The following is a 23,054-nucleotide window of genomic DNA, read 5'->3' as shown; positions in this document are numbered from 1 at the left end:
CCAAGAATCTCCTACTACAGCCTCGAGCAAACCAAAGCCTTGAGTGGATTTGGTAGACGGAAAATCAAAGAAGCCCGTCTAATATACGTATATATTTATGCATTTGTGCATCTGTGTTTGTTCCCCCACCAACACTTGACAACCGATACTGGTGTGTTTACGACCTCCATTCATACACAATTTATGCAAGCTTCGCTTAGCTGAATCGAACCTGGCTACTTTCAACGCATTTGTTACGCATTCTTAATTTACTCCTTATCTCATTTTTATCACACATTGTTCTTATCATTAGCGTTCTAATAGCTTGTTTCGGAGCGTTTTTTAATTAGGGATTCAGTTTCGCATCTCAGCTTTTCATTTGTCCACCGCAACCAGTGCTCTTTACTTCAACTTACACGCTTTCTTGTATGAACTGGCCTAATATTTCCGCCCTGCCATTCTTTTTTACTGATGAGATCATTATTTCAGAGACTGAATCAATATTTCTCTTCCCATATAATAGTATTTCCTTTCTCCACATACCTGATTATAATCTTTGCAAAAACACAAATCGAAGAATTGGTGTTTTCTTCTGCAATTAACACACCCGTGCATCCTTCCATTCTCGGTAAAAAAAATACCCTGTCTAAAGAACGGTTAGTATAGTTTGCCTTATACACAACGAGCAAATTGCTACTTCCATACAGATTCTTTAACTTTAAAATAGCAGTAGAGTATATCAACATTGACAGGAACTGTGTATTGATTGCCTTGATAATATTACATCACGTTTATTATATTTCAAGTATCTTCGTAACATCTTTCTTCTAAGCTCTAGAGAACATCTCTCACATTTGCTATTCTGTTACCTAATCATCTTATGTGTGTTCTTGTCCTTGTGTAGGTGTACATATGTGTTTCTGTATATATATATATATATATATATATATATATATATATATATATATATATATATATATATATATATATATATATATATACAGAAACACATATGTACACCTACACAAGGACAAGAACACACATAAGATGATTAGGTAACAGAATATATATATATATATATATATATATATATATATATATATATATATATTATATATATATATATATTTATATATATATATATATATATATATATATATATATATATATATATATTTGTGTGTATATGTATGTATGTATGTATGTATGTATGTATGTATACAATTTTTATGTTTACCTGACGAATTGCATTTTGTTTGGGATATTATTTCACGCAGGGACTAACTTTAAGCATATTGAAACGTTTGCCCCTTACTGGTCTTGGACGCCAAGATCGTTTTTGTGAAATATTTCCATTATATTTTTATGTCTAACACTAAATGAAATATGGATTCTTCGTTTTCGCGATCCACACCTAAGGAAAATAATATTGCACAAAATAAAATAGCAACATAAAATATTAATGAACGCACGAACAAGCAAATGCCACAAAAATAAATAATAAAAAAATCCATTTCCACATAAAGCAAAGAAGATGAATATGTTTGGCAATAACATTAACAACAGGTTGTATGTGCTTCGAAAACCGCAAAATTCTCTTTCATAAAAGTTCTTATCAGCAAGAAAAGCGAAATTTGCTGTAGAAATAACTTGAAAACAGTGAACCAGAGAAACACCAGCCTCGCAAAACCTATCACTTGGGCTCACACGAAGCAGAGCTGACCAACCTATGCCTTGCTCAAACCATGAATGCTCACCGTTACCAGTTAGGGAATACTCTACAAACACGATAGTGCCGTAAGCCTCAACTCTCCGAGATGAATGTTGAACGGCAAAACTGTTCTACTCCTGCTCGTACCATACTCGAGCATTGCTGTCGTGTGGCATTATGTTGAACAGCCGCTAACACGCAAAGATTTCCCCACGCCTTCCTTTGGGCAGAAAATGTATGCAGCGTACTGCTTCTACTGATATGGTGAAAGAGGTTGTATTGGGCAGACAACTTAAAATACTAACGACAGGCTATTTCCTTTACGGCCAAGTCTTCATCGACTTTTTTTTTAATTCCCATTTGTTAATTGTAGTGCGACAATTCCTTTGTCAATGTTTTTCATACATATTTAGCGCCGCTCCTGGTTAATAAAGAATTGTAGCAGCAACAGCAGCAGCAGCAGCAACAGCAACAGCAGCAGCAGCAGCAACAGCAGCGGTAGTAGTAGTAGTAGTAGTAGTAGTAGTAGTAGTAGTAGTAGTAGTAGTAGTAGTAGTAGTAGTATTGTCACCACTGTTGTCATGGTAAGAGCTTTTCTCTTCTCCCTACTCCTCAGCCTACAGACGCCAACTTGAATAGGCCCACTCAACCGGGCAATGAATAACAAGTGGTTGACTTTTTGATGGCGGCTTTTGAATACAAACTGCCTTTGCTTTCCTCAGAATAAGTATTAGTGTTATCATGCCCAGTACAAAGATCAGTGGGGACAGGCAGCCCATTGGAAGATGCCTCTCCTCGTTTCTATTATTATTACTATTATTGTTGTTGTTGCTGTTTTTACTATTGTTATTTTGTTGATGTCGCTGTTGTTTCTGTTGTTTGAAGCGGCAACTAGTAGCAAAATTACCGAGTCGGATAAAGTTCTTAGCAGGCCTAAGTTCAAATACCAACGAGGTCAATTTTCCTTTCATCATTTCAGGAACGATGATATAAAATACCAATCAAAACGTCAGCCGATGTAATCGAATTACTCTCTTCCCTAAAATTGCTGATCATAGGTCGAAACGTGTCTCCTTTAGTATCATTGTTACGCTTAATCAGTCAGCGAGCTGGCGGGATCGTCAGCACGCCGGGCGAAATGCTCAGCGGTGTTTCGTCTGCCGTTACGTTCTGAGTTCAAATTCCGCCGAGGTCGACTTTACCTTTCATTCTGTCGGGGTCGATAAATTAAGTAACAGTTACGCACTGGGGTCGATGTAATCGACTTAATCCCTTTGTATGTCCTTGTTTGTCCTCTCTATGTTTAGCCCCTTGTGGGCAATAAAGAAATTGGCATTTGGTCTGCCGCTACATTCTGAGTTCAAATTCCACCGAGGTCACCTTTGCCTCTCATCCTTTCGGGGTCGATAAATTAAGTACCAGTTGCGCACTGAGGTCGATGTAATCGACTATCCACATTTCAGGACTTGTACCTATAGTAGAAAGGATTATTATTACGTTTAATAATTCTTTCTTACTCATCACCATTATAGTTTACATATCCCAAATGAAGAATAATGCAAAGAGTGGATATGTGTGTGTGGGGGGGGGGGTAGGTGTGCGTGTATGTGTATACATCCATTATGTGAGAAGATTACTATTTTGTCCTTAATCAAATTCACATGTCATTGTCCATTGATTAAGCAATAATTCGCTTGTTTATCTCCCTTGCCAATCATCGCTCAATTATTGTTCGTCTACTTCTTGAACCCTTTCATTGATCTCACACATCCATAGATCAGAAATATTTTCATAACGAAACCTAATGAAATAACCGTCTATGGATTGGTGGTGTAAATAAAGAACGAAGTAGTAATTAATGCAAAATCCAACCGTTTGGATGGCGTTCTTTTCGAGTTGTTGATTCGATATAAGCGCAGATATTGACGGTTTAAGATATGCATTTGTATACATAATTCAGATTGAGAAGTGCAAGTTCGCATAGATATATACATATATCCATCCATACACACACACACACACACACACACACACACACACACACACACACATATGTATATATATTTATATATACATACATATACATATATATATATGCATACATATATACGTATGTGTGTATGTGTATACATGTAAACATGTATGTCTGTCTGTGTGCATGTAGGTATGTATGTATTTGTGTATGTAGGTAAGCATGCCTCTATAGAGGCGCTCAGATGGATAATATTAAATTTTTGTCGTAGCACTAAGGAAATAATTAACTGATAGCATATTGTTGCCTATATATTGGATTTTGCAATTTTATCATTGCAAAAGGCATCAGCAACATAAGAAGAGCAGCAGAATCGGGGTGGGAGGTAAGCGGTGATAGTAGCGGCAGTAGCAGCGATGGCGGGCGCCGGTGATGAGAGCAGCAGTGGAGATGATAGCTGAGTCGATGATGGAGTTGCCAGCGGCGATGCTGCTCTTGATGGAGTGGTGGTGGTGGTGGTGGTGGCTGCAATATTGGCAATAGCTGAAGCCAAAACGTTGTTGGTAGGAGCTATGTGGTCTGTATGATGTTACGTCTGGTGCTTACAACACAATTACAGTAGTTGCAGAATCGGCTGTATTACCATGAAATGAAAGTCTTACAAGATCACAGACTGTAATCACTTGTAGATCAAAAGTTTTAATGGACTCTGCTATGTATTCTATATTCGCTAGTAGTTTCCAGTTTTGGTAGCGATATGCTGTTCAGCAGATATTTGCCATGCAGTAGTGTTATGCTGACTAATTCTTTGCTGTTCAGTGGACTAGCGTATTCAGGGTTGAGGTTTCACCAACAACAAATGGGTAATATTCAGAATAAGAGATAACGGTCATTATATATTTATTTTTTGCAACATTTTTTCTTATCTTATTCGTTTAGTTTTTGTGTGTATCTTCCATAAGTGTATAATCTTCCATAAGTGTATAATCTTCCATAAGTGTATAATCTTCCATAAGTGTATAAAATGTACACCAGCAAACGTTCGTTGTTGTGGTAGGTCATAAGTATAGCGCATTAAATTTAATCAATATTTAGATTGTAATTATTCTCCGTTCATCAAAACATCAAAGGTCAACTGTGACATAGCTGGTGATTGTGTAATAACTATGCTTGCATCAAATCTCAAAATGTAATTTCTATTGAAAAACCAACATGTTCAATATCGATAAACAAATAATCATAAGATGGATCATAGCTTAGATTTCATCTGAGAATAAGAGAAACAAAATTATTCAGAAGCAAAGCAAAATCATACGAATCCTACAGCTCAGTGCTGCTCATAGGAGACACATGACTATTGTAAAGATGGCGGCTAAATTGGTATGTTCAATAAATTTCAGATATTGTTAAAATTTTAAACATACCCATGGTGAAGGACCATATTTATATGGATGGAATCTCTATATTATCCTCTTATAAATAAACAGCAGGGATGAAATGATATTAGTTGGAACTGGTAATTGTCGGTTTTATAACCAGTTTTATAGTCAATTAACTACAAGAGTCGGAATGTCTCTATTCGTTTTCCAGAGACTATCAATAGAAATTTGGTGTTCAACTTAGTGCTGCAGTTATTAAATTCAACAATTGTTTCGAGACAACGTTTATGAGAGTGGTCAGTCAAAACGATGCAACTCAGTACATTATAAGCAATTTACTTATCGACCGAAAGAATAGGAGATAAAGTTTATGTCGGCGAAATTTGAAGTCACTGCTGAAACAAATAAAACAAAGCGTGTCTTCCGGTGCCCTTACGGTTTTGGCAATGCAACGCCCTTATCTGAACTCAATAAAACTACATCCTCATTGTGTTACTTTGAATGTTAGGGAAATGTTCCTATATACATAAAGTCCCACCTTTATATATATATATATATATATATATATATATATATATATATATATATATATATATATACAGAGAGACAGACAGACAGACATAAAGAGAGAGAGAGAGAGATAGAGAAAGAGAAACAGAGACCGAGACAGACAGACAAGCAAAATATTGAAAAGTGTCTGATGGGCCCGAGTGGTAGAGATGACAACGTGCTAATGTGGCAACAAATTCACAATTCTGTCTTTGGCGGATCACATTAAAAACATATTACTCGACACCAAGCAGATGTGTGTGTGGTTTAGCAGATCTTCGTTCGACTGTTCGAAACAAGTGGCTGGCTGCAAAGTAGGAAGGAAACTAAAAAAAAGCTGGAATTTGTTCGACGAAGTTTTCGGAAGGGGCTATCTTTTTCAACAACAAAGTCAAAAAGAAAAATAGCTGAAGTGTCAACATTATATGAGCAACGAAAGTACGTTAGTATAGAGCTTCAAAATAAAATAACGAATCCTTTGTAAGTCAATATTAACATAAGATCACCTGATAGAGTATGATAATGAGCTATAGACTCTTGCATCGATATGTTGCGTGCTAATGGAATGAGATGAAGATATCAAATCATAAATCAACCGATTAATGATATATTTAGCTACAAGTAATTCGCTATCTAGAAACTCGATGATAATCAGTATAATTATTTACAAAAGAAAAAAAGTAGAAGAAAATGCATTTATTTACGTTGAAAATAATAAGTAAAATAAAAAGAAATAATACTGCTGAAAGTATAGAAAATATTATATATGAAAATTGTTATTACACCATCAAAAATATTTCACATTTATATGATTTTCGGAAAAATGTTTTGTAACAATTGTAGGTAAAACATGTAGAATCGTGTTAATAGAAATGCTATCGTTTGTACATCGGAAGAAAACACATAAAAACCAAACATATTCGCGTGAAGATGATTGTAGATGTTTTAGAATTTATTTTTAATTTCATAATGGCATGTATTTTCTCTTTCTTATGATTAATGTTGATTTTTCTTTTTACATTTGTCTGTTAGATTCAAACAAACTCACGCAGGAATACAACACATATGCAAAAACATCTAAGAACACTAAACTTATACATATACAAACATACATACATACATGTATATATATATATATATATATATATATATATATATATATATATATATATATATATATATATATATATACACGTACATATATATACACATATATATACATACATGCATACATATATATATATATATATATATATATATATATATATATATATATATATATATACATATATATATACATATATACATCTATATATATACAAATATATAGATACAAATATATATACACACATATATATATGTGTGTCTGTGTGTGTGTGTGTGTGCGTGTGCGTGTGTGTGTGTGTGTGTGTGTGTGTGTGTGTGTGTGTAAGCGTGCATATCCTCTCGTTGTTTCTCCCCATATAACATTTTAATAAACCATCTAATATATCGTTGATTTAATCTATTGGTATTCAACATTGTCGACATCCATTTGCTATTTGTTTTCTGTTTTAAGTTTTGTAGTTAAAGGAAAAAATCTCTTTTTTGCCAAACAATTCAGATCGACGTACATTATTCAACGTATTTTCATTGGTATATGTTTTCATTCTGTTTTGCCTATATTGTTTGTTTATAATTCGTTCTTTGTGCGTTTTTTTTTGTCTTTTCCATCTTAAAAACGGAAAGAAAAAAGCAGCACTCACAGATACAATGTAAATATTCTGACTTATAGTCACAAAACAATGCAATAACATCAATTAGGAATCACAAAACGTTCAGTATTTTATTTTCAACTTATACAGCACAAACAACAAGAAAAACAACAGCAGTACTAGCAATAATAGTAATAATTATAATGATGATGATGATGATGATGATGATGATGATGATGTTGTTGACGATGATAGTGGTAACAAATACAGTAGCAATAGCAGCAGCAGAAGCAGCAGCAGCAGCAGTAGTAGAAGAAGAAGAAGAAGAAGAAGAAGAAGAAGAAGAAGAAGAAGAAGAAGAAGAAGAAGAAGAAGAAGAACGGTTCGAGATGGTCTCAAGACTAGCAGATTCGTTGCCATACAGCACCCCTCCACGCGGGCCAAATGTTCACTTTCGGTGCTTTCATGTTAAGGCACACGTATGTAAACGAAATGCTCGAAGGTCATTCTTGCCGGTAGCACGACTTTGTAATTCCTCATTTTGTGCCACTTCTTCGTGACTAACCATTCTCTTGTTCTCTAAAGTAGCCTTTAGAAGAAACTATACTTCCAACTTATACGTTTGTATACAAGTGCACTAGTATACTTCAACTAGTACGAGAAGAATGGCTAGAACATATGCAACAATCCTCAACATAGAACCAGCGAAGGACTTTAATTTGATTCAGAAACGAACTGAAAATATAACGAATAACATTGGTCTAGATACTGAATTAAAAAGTCCTGTTAGCGAAGGCGTTTGTAAAACATTCCATTAGTGTTGGTATACACCAATCTCTGTAAGGCCATTCAGGGATAGACGACAAAGAAAACAAATACACCAATCTTTTTTAAGGACATTCGGAGATAAACGGCAAAAATGGGCTTAAGCACGTTCCGGATTATAATAATAAAAGGATGTGTAAATATTATTAGGATGCTTGTAAGTTATCTTTCCATATTTTTTACACAATTTTCCCAAGTCAACGTCACATAATAAGATGGATTAAAACAAGGAAAAGGAGACGATGGCAAAGAAAAAGGAAAAGTAGTAGTAGTAGTAGTAGTAGTAGTAGTAGTAGTAGTAGTAGTAGTAGTAGTAGTAGCAGTAGTAGTAGTAGTAGCAGTAGTAGTAGTAGTAGTAGTAGTAGTAGTAGTAGCAGTAGTAGTTTTGTTGTTATACTAGATGTGATGGTACTAGGAGGAAGAGGAGAATGTTGAAGAGTAAGGCAAGAGGAAACGAAAACGAATGAGAATAAGATGGTAACGGTACGGGAAATGTGAAGAAATTGAAAAAGAAGAAACAATATAAACAGACATGGAAGATATAAAAAGAAGGAATAAATATCTCTGTATTCAAAAGTGGCAAACGAGAAAATGAAGAAACATCTGACAGTGAAAGGAACTTTTTAAACGACAAATATAATCGGAAACAATGTTTATATGAATACAAAGAAGAAAAATACCAAGTAGTATGGTCATCATTTCTGTACAATCGATAATGATTAAACGCATATAACCCAATACGCATATTAATTTTTCTGTATATTTGCCATGCGTTACTAGCAAAAGTGCGCATGTGCATATTTACAGATATTCAAAATGGCGACTTGTAGCTCGTTGCAAAAGTTTAAGATTTATAACCGTATTCCCGTATGACAAATAAATACTCAAACAGTATCATAACTCTACTGATACCATTACCGCTCCTTGTTCTACTAATAATAAAATAATAGCAATAATAGCAATTATTAGTATTATTGTTATTATATTAACCACTGGGGAGCTACAAATACTCAAATAACAATTATGAAACCTAGCCAAATTATTAGTCAGTATATGCACGCACAAACAGTTCACAAATAAATACACACACACGCACACACATGAATGTACACACACATATATTTATATAACATTAATAATAATAAAGAGTATTGAGACCTGTACATCCACAATTTTCTTTTATAGTTATATAAACATATTATAATAACCTACACGTGTTTCCGCTGCACCGACAATATTGCGAAATTGCATTTGAAACAGTGAGTAGAGCTGCATATGTTGTATATAACTATAAAATATATCTTGTGTATATACAATTTTCCATATCCTTCATTATTATTAATATCAATATACATTCCAGACAATTTTTGCAGCGAATGAAGATGGAATTACGCATCGGAAGTATTCACGGAGCGACTAACAACTGAGATTAGTCACAGACGTTAGATACAAATCATTGTGGTTAGCCATTAAGCTACACTCACGTACGTATATATATATATGTGTGTGGGGGGTGTAAAGAAGTAGAGTATAGCGTATAAACGGAGGAAAAGAGGTTAAAGAAAGCTCACACGATGAAATGTAGCAGTCGTCAACCTGTTTAATCCCACCACATGGATTATCTACTGTTAAGGAAAATTTTAGCATCACTGCCTCAGTTTTGAGAGTAATTTCATTCCTTCTCCTCACCTGTTTCGAAAGATCTGGAAGAATAAAGATTCATAAGTACTGACCTTCTCTTTCATTAAATACACAGACAGACTTCGACATGTAAAACTACAGCCAGCCTCTCGATGATGTAGTATAATCAAAACATGAATCTTGTGCTATTCCAGCGCAAGTCATAAAGCCAGTACAAACGTGAACTTCAAGTGAAAGAATTGTACCGTACTTTTAACATCTGTTAAGGGCATATTTCAGAGTTGTAAAGATTTGGTAGGTGGCATGATCTTTGATTTTGAGTTTAACTGATAAAATTACAATGGGGATATCACAGTAACTATTTAAAACCAAATAATATCCGCTCCACTCTTTGTTTATTTTTTAATAGTACTGTTTGTTACGAATTACTCGTAAAATTGTGCAGACGGCAATGCGTGACGAAGTTCGTAATTATTTAGAGCAGGGAATACTGTTAACATTAAAACGAAAGTAAACCAAGCAGGTTTTCAATGACTAAAATGCCTCTTCGACGATGTAATTATCAATACCCGATTCATGAGTGACATACAATGTGTGTATAATCCATTATTCTATGAGTAACACGCATGCTTTTGATTTGTATTTATAATTTTAACACGCATTGACAGCTATTTTATATGCACCTTATTCTCTAGCACCATTAAAGTGTTGTTTGCGATCTGGAGGGAAAACTACTATAGGTGAGGACACGTACATGGAATTGCAAAAAAGACTTTTAATGAAACATGTACAAAGAATACTCAGATAAAATAATAAACAAAAAATCATACATTTTTCGAAATATTGATGTCTTACCACCGCAAATGAAATAAGATAGACAAGACGAAAGAATCCAAAGTTGTGAGAAGACCTGTAAATATAATGAAAGCAAACATAAAGTGATGATGCGATAAACAATAGAGATCAAATATGACAGACGTATCTGAATACACATCGACAAGAGCATACTTTTGATCATACAGAGCAGCAAATATCCGAATATAACACAGTGCAAGAGGATAAAACGAAACAATCGACAAAAATAATAGCAATATACAATATGAATACTGACCACAGAAAACCAATTGCCAGGGAACAAATGAAACGCGTTACCAAGCAGAGAATAAACAAATATTAGCTAAGTAGTACAAGCAGGTTTATTGAGAAATGTGCTTCCAAATAAACACATACGAACGTTGATGTACCGAAGAATCTAATTTACTCAGGATTTATGGCAGCATTGAAAGAAAACAGGCTCGACCCTTACATAATAAGTCACAAACCATCATAAAAAATTGTGGAAAGGAAACAGAACATAGAATCGAGAAAAAAAAAGACCGAAAACAAAATCCAATATTCGCATAGAAATGGAAAGGTGGGGGCTATACGGAAACGAAAGGAAACAATACACACATATATATGTGTATATGTATGTGTGTATGTATTTATATACATATAACTTATATATATATATATATATATATATTATTGTATGTATGTATATATATATATATATATATATATATATATATATATATATATATATATATATATATATATATATATATATATATATATATATATATATATGAATATACATATAGATATATATACATAGAAATGAATATATGTGTATGATAAATGGTGGAGGGGGCATATATGTAAATTGAAAGTAAAATTAAATTAAATAATACTGTAATAGCTTGAAAAAAGTCAGTTTTTCTTCAAAGGGTATTAATATTAAGCAAATACTAAAATACTAAACAACTGAATGTAGACCACAATAAAAATAAACAAGGTTGCATTAGTAGATGAACTGAATAACAAAATAGATGCAATCTAATGGAAGATGATATGGAGCCAAAGTATAGAGCAAAACGAAACGAAAGACTATGCATTCGTCTGTAAGATAATGATCACTTTCGAAATTAATAAAATGATCTATTTCTGGTTAATATATTCAGACTGGTATCAGCGATGCTGTAGCAACATCTGAACAGTATTACAGGGGGAAAAAAGCGCCCAATAACGTATTACATAGTGTGGAAAAACAATGTCGTTTCTTGAAAAACAAAAAGTATTTATCGAATGTTCTGTTGCTCAGCACGCAGGCACACGCAGGCACACGCATACACGCACGCACGCACGCACGCACACACAGACGCACAGCTACATTTTAATAAGAGATGTTTATGCTTATATACATAAATACACAGATATATATACATATATGTGCTTGTGTTGACGAGGCTTTGCGAGTGTTGATGTCCGTGCATATGTATGTGTGCATGCATAGGTAGACAAACGTGTGGGTATGTATAACCGTTATGTATTCACAGATGAGCACGTTGGTTGCTTACCTGCAAAATATTTTAACAGAGGTTCAGAAAAGTGACGGATAACAGAATGAGCAGCATGAATGTAAAGTTTAGCTATTGCTAATCCGAGTAGTAGTTGAAGACAAAATGAAGGAGGGAAAATACAGGAAGTTCAGTATAGATTGATTATTGAAAAAAAAAAAACTTATAAAGAAAAACACCATTTATGTATTAGTAAACTCGTGCATCAAAATTGCTTTCGATATATTATCAACCATGCTATGCAAAATGTGTGTTTATATGTATATATCTATATTTATATATTTGTATATATATATATGTATATATATATATATATATATATATATATATATATATATATATATATATATATATATATATATATATATATATATATATATATATATATATATATATATATATATATATATATGTATGTATACATATATATATATATATATATATATATATATATATATATATATATATATATATATATATATATATATATATATATATACATATATATATATATATATACTTATGTATATATTTATATGTGTATATTTATATGTATATATTTATATATGTGTGTGTGTAAATATAAAGCAGGAATACGAAGAGATGGAAGTTAAGCATTCCTATACCCAAATGAGGGAGAATTACTCAGGAGACGTCTTTTTTCAAGCTTCTAATTCATGTATAAATCTCTCGAAGCAAAACACTAATCCTTCTCAACATTATTAACACATTCTCAAGGATTCGCTCTCGGGGAATTATGCATAATTATAGTAAATAACTCAGCTGGGAAAACGAAAGAAGTTGTACATGTAAAGAGCAACAGCATCAAAATATTTGAGATTAAACAATTGTGCCAAAGCTTTCCTACAAAAAAGTAAATCAACTAGAATGCAAAGCTGTATTTATAGATCCTGGAATTTTAGAAAATAAAAGCGGACTATCGACACAGGGAAGAAAAATACGGGAACAGAATAACAAACAGAATAACAGATATAAAAACAAACCATCTTAAGAACCCAAGGGCTAACTAAAATTTCATTACATTGAGTACCGATTTGAAGGAAAGGATTAACTTAAAGAATTTATTAGAAAAGATGTTTAATGTTAATGTGCCAGAGCAGACCTGTGTGATTAATAAATTTGGTTTGCAGCTAGATAGGTTGGGGATGAGTCCCACAGCGTGGCAGTTTGAGTATGAACCTTTAATTATAGCTCTGACCTGACCAATGCATTGTGAGCAAATTTGGTAGACGGACACAGTGCCGACACCCATTAGTTGTGTGTGTGTGTGTGTGTGGTGTTATGCTGTGTGTGTGTGGTGTTATACTCTGTGTGTGCGTGTACATTGTGTGTGTGAGGGTCGTTATGTAGATTTGACAACCAGTGTTGGTTTGTTTATGCCTACGTAACTCAATTCAGGAAGTATCAGATTCTGAAAAAAATAGTAATGGAGTCAATTCGTACGACTAAGATACTTGCAAGTTGCTCCCCTGCCCGACTGCTGAACCAACTACAGCAGAAAATTGAACCAACTACAAAGGACATCACCAACGGTGCAAATAGCACGAAATACGTGAACATACGAGTGAAATATGTAGACAACGAGAACAAAAATGGAAAACAGGATAAGTAAACACAGAGAAAGGACGCTTCATCTCTAATATTTTCTGCTGTATTATTTGCTCCGTATTGGAATTATACATATATGTAAGAGAAAACGGCACTAAACACTTTATAAAGTGAGCAGGCAGAACCGTTGCAACGCCGGATAATACGCTTAGCACCGTTTTGTATTTCTTAACGTTCTGAGTTCAGATTCATCCGAAGTCGATTTTGCCGTTCATCTTTTCAAGGTCGAAGAAATAAGTATCTGAAGAACATTGGAGTTGATGGAAACGACTTAAAGACTCACTCAAAATTACTGATTACTGACCTCATGCCAAAATATGTAACCAATATATAATATATATATATATATATATATATATATATAGCCTGGAAATAAGTTTTAAAAGGAAGGAAAGGCACATAATTGCTACATACATAATTAGATTCCATATTTTAAAAAAACTGCTTCTCTTACTTGAATATTTGCTCACTTACAAAAACATATAGACGTACATCTTAGCTTCTGTACTGAAACCACTACATCATATAATGCGTCATCACCGTTTATATATATATCTATAATTGAAATTATTGCACGTGACTGACGTGTATAAAAATGTTAGATATCATAAGAATCCCATAATTTGGTACAACTTCACTTTTTATTGAGAGTTGTGTTAAAACTGAAGATCGGAGTAGGCTTGTGGAAGTTCATTCCACAAAATATTTCAATTCCGAGTTGTCAATATTAGATCACTTTCGCCATTTCTAGTATTTGGAAATACACATATTACAATGATTCAGTATTCTCTCATGAAAATTATATGGCATTAGTTTATAATCGAATAACCTGAAAAGACCAAACCCTGAGGCATTGTCAGCGTTACTTTTTTATTTGTTTTATATTATTTTGTTTCAATTCTTACAATAGTATTTCATATATAATAATCCTAAAAATATATTAGCTTTTCTGATAAGGCGTTTACAGTTTGGAGATGAATATTTCATCTTCCTAACACAAACTCAACTAGTGGTATATTGCAAACCAATTCTAATCTTAATGGTTTAACAGATAAAAGGCTGAAACACTACAATTTAATAAATCATGGTTTTTATCACTATTTTCATTTGTTCTTTTAACTTTTCCATCTCAAAGTTGCTTTTCAAAAACAATTCCCCCGATTTTCTGAAGTTTCAGAAGGCCAACTAAAATATTAAATCATTGAAGTAACAGCAACATGTCAAAAACACTACTAATCTCCGCAGTTCCTATTATCTGACAGCCCTCGACGACGGCCCTTTTCGTGCGTAGATAAATAAATTCGTTTAGGAATAACTACGTTGTTTTTCTTTTCTTCTTTTTTTTGTGAGGATCATAAGAGAATTCATTTCCATAAGATAATATATATACATCAAAAACATGAAACTTCATAAATTTTATTCAAAATTGTGTGTGAGGTTATCAAACAACATTAATAAGGAATATTTTCCTAAACTGCACAGTTTGGTTTTCTATTGTTTTATAATATCGTTAGCATAACGCATCAAGATAACATCATAAACTACTTTTAATAATAATTAATAATACTAATTAAATAGTGTCATTCACTTAACTTACTTGTGTTAATGATTCAGAATAATTAATACTTTTATAATGAATTGCGTAAACAAGTGAAACTATATGAGCATTAAAATATTTTTGCAATATCCTAATCGCAATCAAATATCCTCAGTGAGGAACAATCATTACCTTGCAGATTCGCCAGAGAATTTAAATATGAGCAACGTTGAACATTTATATTTATTACATCGTGTATTTTTAAAATCTTATGTGTAAATGTTTCGTTTTGCAAATTTGAGGGCGACATATTCGTTGTTTACAACACTAGATGTCAAGAAGGCTGCTGTTAGTAACAGTTTTCAACTTGTCACACCTACGTTTTTCATGCTCGGCGTTAGTCACATACGCTGTCTCTTCCATTCACACGCACACAGACATAGTGACAACACGGTTTTGAACTTTTAAATCACATGCTAAACACGCATCGTCTACAAATAACCTCAGTAGCTTCTATTAGAACGGAATCGCCTGTATGCATTGATAAATCTAAAACATCTATGAATACAATCTTGCTATTGACAACAAAAGCAAAATGCTTACAAATTTCCCGTAAACAAAAAAAAAATGAACAACAAAACTAGCTTAGTCAGAAAGACTGATATAGCATGAAAACTCTACAAGTTAGCACAAATAATATCAGACTATATCTACATATACTGTCATAAAAATTTATTGTAACAACTGCTACGTCTGTCAGAATCAAGTATTGACATACACAGACAAACCAATCATACATAACTCTAACTCAATAGTAGACTTTTTTTCAGGAGCCTATCTGCCAATACTGCGCTCAATGTATCAGCTGAGTTATCTTCCGTTTTGTTTGCTCTCTCTCTCCTCTCTCCCGTTCTCTCTCTCTCTCTCTCTCTCTCTCTCTCTCTCTCTCTCTCTATATATATATATATATATATATATATATATATATATATATATATATATATATATATATATATATATACATACATTCTTTTATATATTTCATCCCTGAGGTTGCAGCCATCCTGGGGCACCTCCAGTGTAATCACCTTTTGATTGGCCATATATATAGACATATACAGGACGGGCTTCATTCAGTATCGTTTACCAAATCTACTCCCATGGGTATACAGTTTTGACTGCTATCACTAGCATGGTGGTATCTTTCAGATACCCTTAATTATAATTTTAATAATACTTATTACCTACAAGGTTTTTAATCCCATGCTGGTCACATGATATGATCGGTGTCTTAAATAACGCTTTTATATATATATACACACATTTTGCATACGCACACACATACACACTTTCGTATGCAGTTGTGTATGTATATAAGGCAAAAATAATGCTTAGTTTCAATACAGGATTCAGCCGCTAGAAAGCTACGAAATTACAGAGTTACTGTAACAAATCGTATTATTCTTGATAAAGTCGAGGAAAAGCTTTACTAGGGATAAGAATATATTGTAAGCGGATGAAAACTTATTAATTTTAGAGGCGTATGCAGAATATCTTAAATAATACATCGGAAATTGAGCTTATCTTTGGAAAATACATTGTCACAAAATTCGAAGTAATATCTTTAGGAAAGCTTTAATTTTATTCTACTCTGTTATATTAATACATTTTATTTCGATAATTTGTAAAAGGAGGTCCTTTATATAATTGAATTTGTATGATTTTAAATAATTTAATTAGAGATAATAACTTAGAAAGCGTTATGCAAATATTTGAGATTTCACATGAAAGCGGTCTGGTGTGAAGTTAATAGTTTATTTACCAGAAAATCCACAATACTTGGTTCAATTACAGGTTTAAAAAATAATTTCTATTATGTGGCTTTACTACTGTTAATCTCTATCATATCACTTCAGCAGCGTCTCCTCCCTTTCAATTAGCAACAAGCTTTCACCAGGATTGGTGTTCAAACTAAATTCTACCCACGGCCGAATCGTTACGCGTTTCCAGGCATTTAGCAAGAGTTTTGTGAAAGATAAGAGAAAGAAAATCTAAAGGGAGACTGATGAAAACTGAAAGGTAAGGAAAGCGCCGAAGTATATAAAATCTTGGAAATAATAGTTTGAGTTCGAAGCAGCGATAGAAGTGTGTGGCTGACCAAATCGTAGAAGTCTGACAAAAACTTTTGGCATTTCATAATACATTGTACTATTAAGATAGAAAAGAAAAGCGAATATAAAAGTTAATGTGCTTCTGAAATGGATACGATGAATCTACTCCAATGATATTGTTTCTGTTTCAACACACAAATTCTGATAATATCACTTACTAAACAACTCCAAGTCTCAAATATAAATTATAAAGTTATAAATTTATACAATATACAATGACTTTCCGGTTTCAAGCATTACCTTATACAATAAAATACATCGTATTGTAAGTAGTTTCTCCCTCCCTATTTTCCACTTTATTCTCTATATATTATAACATTTTTCTATTAACTCTAATGTTTTATTTATATCCCTGGTTTTATTTTTTCTTCAGGCTTTTCTCATAACTGTACCCAATCTATTTGTCGAATTCGTTCAGCTCTTATTCCGTTTTATTCCATATGTTCCTCTATACGTATGCATGCATGTATAAATGTATGTATGTATTTATAGATAGATATTTAGATAAATAGATAGATAGATAGATAGATAAATAGATAGATAGATAGATAGATAGATAGATAGATAGATAGATAGATAGATAGTGTTTTAGCATGGAATTTACCTTATATATTTCAACCAATTCATACTTATCAATATACACACACACAATATACACACACACACACATACATATACACACACACACATACACACACACATACATATACACACACACACACACATATATATATATATATATATATATATATATATATATATATATATATATATATATATATATATATATATATATATATATATATATATACATATATATATATATATACATACATATATGAAATATATATTTATATTTATATTATATATATATAGATGCATGTACGTCTGTGTATTATATATGTGTATGTTTGTATGCATGTATATGCACATGGCTATGTATATACATGTATATATGTAGATAAATTCATACGTTTATTCACATACCTATGTGCATATATACTCACATGGACGCATTACTGATAACTCTTTCTCTCATTCTTTTGCCCCCATCTTTACTTTCTTCCTTATTTCACCTCATTGCTCTTCCTATTTCCATTCTATTTTCATTTCTTTTTCTCCAAATTTCAATATATCTCATGCAAAACCCATCTTCTTACAATTATCTATATTACGTTAAAATACATTCACAATGCCGGATTCCCATACACTCGATATCTCCTTTAGAATTGAATATTTTAAATATACATTGTGTAAATAAGACAAGCACATACACCTACGTTTCAAATACACAGTACATATCTTTTTATACACATTTTCTCAAAATTCTAGACACATTGTTTAATTCTCACCTTTTCAGATATTTTGGTTTTCTGTTCTGCTTTCCCTGTTTATTTATATCAAACTTTTATGAATATATAGTATTTGTTTTAAATTTCCATTCCTCGCTATTAACGTAAACATTTTTTCCTGAAAACATTCTGTGTTTAAAGTCATTCTCTCTCACTCTCTCACATACAAACAAATATAAAAGCAATTGATATTGTTGTGTAGTAGAAAAGAAAACCAGGATGTGTTAGCAGAAGTGCTACGTACCCGACACAGGTATCATCTTTGTTTGATTATAGAGTGGAGAGGTACCATCAGGATTTTACCTTAGGTACCATCGCACAGTAAACGAATATAAGCAGTGACACATTGCTTCGAATAAAAAAAAGTATTTCTGCAAGCTCAGCGGTGAAGAAAGTGAAATACCCGCTGCACAGATTGTTATATGTGGGTACAAAGTTTCTTCCAGAATGAAGTTTCCGATCGCGCACACACGCACACACACACATACGAACACAAACACACACACACACACACACATACACACACACACATACGAACACAAACACACACACACACACACATACACACATGTATGTTTAAATATAGATAGATAGATAGATAGATAGATAGATAGATAGATAGATAGACAGAGAGAGAGAGAGAGAGAGAGAGAGAGAGAGAGAGCGAGAGAGAGAGAGAGAGAGAGAGAGAGAGAGAGAGAGAGAGATAGGTGCAGGCGTGGCTGTACTATAGCCTCGGGACGAAAAAAGCCTTGTGAGTGGATTTCGTAAACGGAAACTGAAAGAAATCCATGCTCCAATGGTGCAATTGTTTTATACCTCTGGTATAGACATTTGAACGAACGCTTGTTTAGGTTACCCAAAATGTGCGTAGATTACGTGGAGCGAGGTATTCTCATAGAAATTCTGAAGAAGAATATTTATACTTGAGATATATTTCAGAGATGAAATCTATATTATACTGTAGTAACAGGAATATTCTAATAAGTAGACACCAGTAATAATATATGAGGAAGAGTCATAGGTCTAGAATTACAAAATGTAGAGAAAATTATTTTCGTTTTATTAAATTACAGAATTTATTTTTATTTAATCAGAGAAAGATGTTTTCATGTACAATAATTATAGTATTTCAGTGATGATAGTCAATAGTAATTTAATACAACAATATATTTAAAATACAGGTGGTGTGTAATTCTTGATGAATAAAGTAAAGCTTGGTTTGTATTAAGAAAATTAAACACGTAGTTTGATTCGTCTGTGTGTAATATACTAATGGGATAAGAATATTAATACATTTATCCGTCTTAATTTTTTATTTTAAGATGAGAATTTGTGTGATAATATTGTCGTTTATGCGACAGAATATGGCAGAATATATAAGCTAATATATATTGATATAGATTATAGAAGTAAATATCTATGAGAGAGTTGAAAACTCAAAATAACATAATTGTCACAACACACACACACACACACACACACACACACACACACACATTTATGTATGCATATATATATATATATATATTAATAAACAATTTGTATATGTACACAGTGAATTGGTGGTGTATGTAGAGGCTTGTCAGTCTGGAATTACCCAATTAAAACTACACTAAACAGCCTTTATTAAATTTTAAAAAACCTCTTTCATGACAACGAAGGTCTTCTGACGAATAAGTTTTCATGAACGTGCTGAGTGTAAATATACACAGCTCGATTTTTAAGATAATTATATTCTGCTTCGACAGTTATACACACACACACACACACACACACACACACACACACACACACACACATATATATATATATATATATATATACATACATACACGCACAATCTAGCAATGCACCCTGGCGTTGCCCGGTTGTTATGACCTACACTCAGATTGCATTATTTGTTCTTTTCTTATGAGCAGAATCAGCACACCTGATATATAGTGAACTGGATTACTGGTGTAATGGAAGTTTTAGCTTGTTTAAAGGTGAAGGGGAGGAACATGTTGCATAGGTTTGCATTAAATTGCTTTATGTTCTTAAGACGGTCATAAACTGTTTATTGTTTCATCGTATAAACAGGTGTTAATACGATTTTGCCCAGAAATCACGTTTTAAAAATTTCCTCACAACATATAGATATATGGATGTCTTTTAAGGCACATGCTCATATAGAAAATGGGTCGTTGTCGTCGTGGTATAACATGTTTATGATTATTAACTTATAGTAAAAATTGTAATGTAAAATTTTTGTAAAGCAAATATGTAAATGAAAATTTTATCTGGTATTCGTATGATTACTGAATCTTTTCATATCCCATACATCAAAGGCGGCAAGTCAGTTTTCGAATGCATAAGGAAGATACACATACACACGCACACACAAAAAACTCTTTTTTTATATATATGGACGTGCCCCTGTCTGTCGTTCTGTCTGTCTCTCTTATTTCCTGTGTGTCTATCTCTTCCTGTCTCCTCCCCTTTCTTGATATCAGCCACCCTCATTATGACACATTTCCCTAAACCTAACACTTTTGCACCCCTCTCATTTTATCATGTAGTAGCCCAACGCCCGTAGTTGGTCGCTTATCGATTTTTATTGAAATCAAATTAGACTATAATTGAACTGGATGTTAGTTCAACATGTATACAAAATTTGATGAAGAGTGGTGCCCTGGCTTGGGCAGCAAGATGGTAACAGACAGAGGCACAGACAGACATAATTTGCCATTTATATATAAGATATATATATATATATATATAAGATATATATATATATATATCTTATATATATATATATATATATCTTATATATATATATACATCTTATATATATATATATATATATATATATATATATATATATATATATATATATATATATATATAGATATATATATCTTATATATATATATATATATATATATATATATATATATATATATATATATATATATATATATATATATATATATATAAGATGTATATAGTGATACATACTGACAGACATAGTAAAGCGGAACATATTTATTTCAGTTATTGTTGAAATAAGAAACATGATGGAAATTCTACTAGCTGTTTACTACTACACTACACAAGATACATTCCCCAATCATGGAATAATCGTGGAATTGTACGTTTTCATTCTTCAATTCTTAATTAAGAATTGCGCTCTAACTATTATTAATACATACTATCAGCCATAATATAATATGGTTTCTTTGCACATTAAAATACATTAGAGTTAGAAAAACTATTGATATTTCTTACACAGCCTAACATAATGAATTAACTCGCATAGAACCTGCTTTGTCTTATATTAGAACAATAAGAATAATGCATTTCATGGTATTCAGTGTAGTCTCAATCATTTATTTGGAATACATTTAAGTTTTTATTGAGAGATACTAGATTGTAAAGACTGAACCAGAACGTATCTGAACTTCAGTGACATTTGCCACCCTGAGATTCATCATTTATTATCTAATAAATGTATACATTTAAGAAACTCGTTGTTTCATTTAGGTCTAACTTCCAAAGTCAGTGGGAACTTAATTAGTGACTATAGTAACACACAGTCAAAAACTATTGATCAATTAAGACGCTTATCAATCCTTAACGCATCAGTGAGTTTCAGTTAAAGAAATGTGTTTTTCTGAAGATAACATTTAATGTCCCTTGCTAGATAATGAGAAGCAATGAGGACAGAGAGAAACTGGTGATTAAAACTAGTGTGGTATGATTAATAAATTATGGTTTGTTTAATTTCCTGAATTATTTGGGATTTTACGCTTCAGTTCCACTAATAATTTGATGTGTATTTTCTGCATTTTGAAATGCTTTCGTTCCTTAGAATTCTTGAATAATGACACATTTGATGTGAAGTGTCTTTAGGCGCGATTAATCTAAAACAGAGCTTTTTTATGTATTCCCTTTTTATTCTATATTAACCAAATTGACGTTTTAGTTGTTTAAATATTTCCACAGCATTTTGAAAGTTAACAATGAGATTTCTTAGATTCAAGTTAAAATTCCCATTATATTGTAAATGTTAATTCCTAAAACTAACAGATTATGTCTGTTTGACAATTAGATATGCTTAGTTTATAATATTCACACTGAATATTGATGCTAAAAGGTGGAATGAATAAAGATATATGTTCCTTTCATCCTTTCGGTGTCGATAAATTAAATACCAATTGCGTACTGGAGGCGA

This window comes from Octopus bimaculoides, chromosome 15 (assembly GCF_046866305.1).
Source record: "Octopus bimaculoides isolate indiv1 chromosome 15, ASM4686630v1, whole genome shotgun sequence".
Lineage (NCBI taxonomy): Eukaryota > Metazoa > Mollusca > Cephalopoda > Octopoda > Octopodidae > Octopus > Octopus bimaculoides.
The sequence above is the reverse complement of the archived record's forward strand: the minus strand, read 5'-3'. Positions refer to the sequence as shown.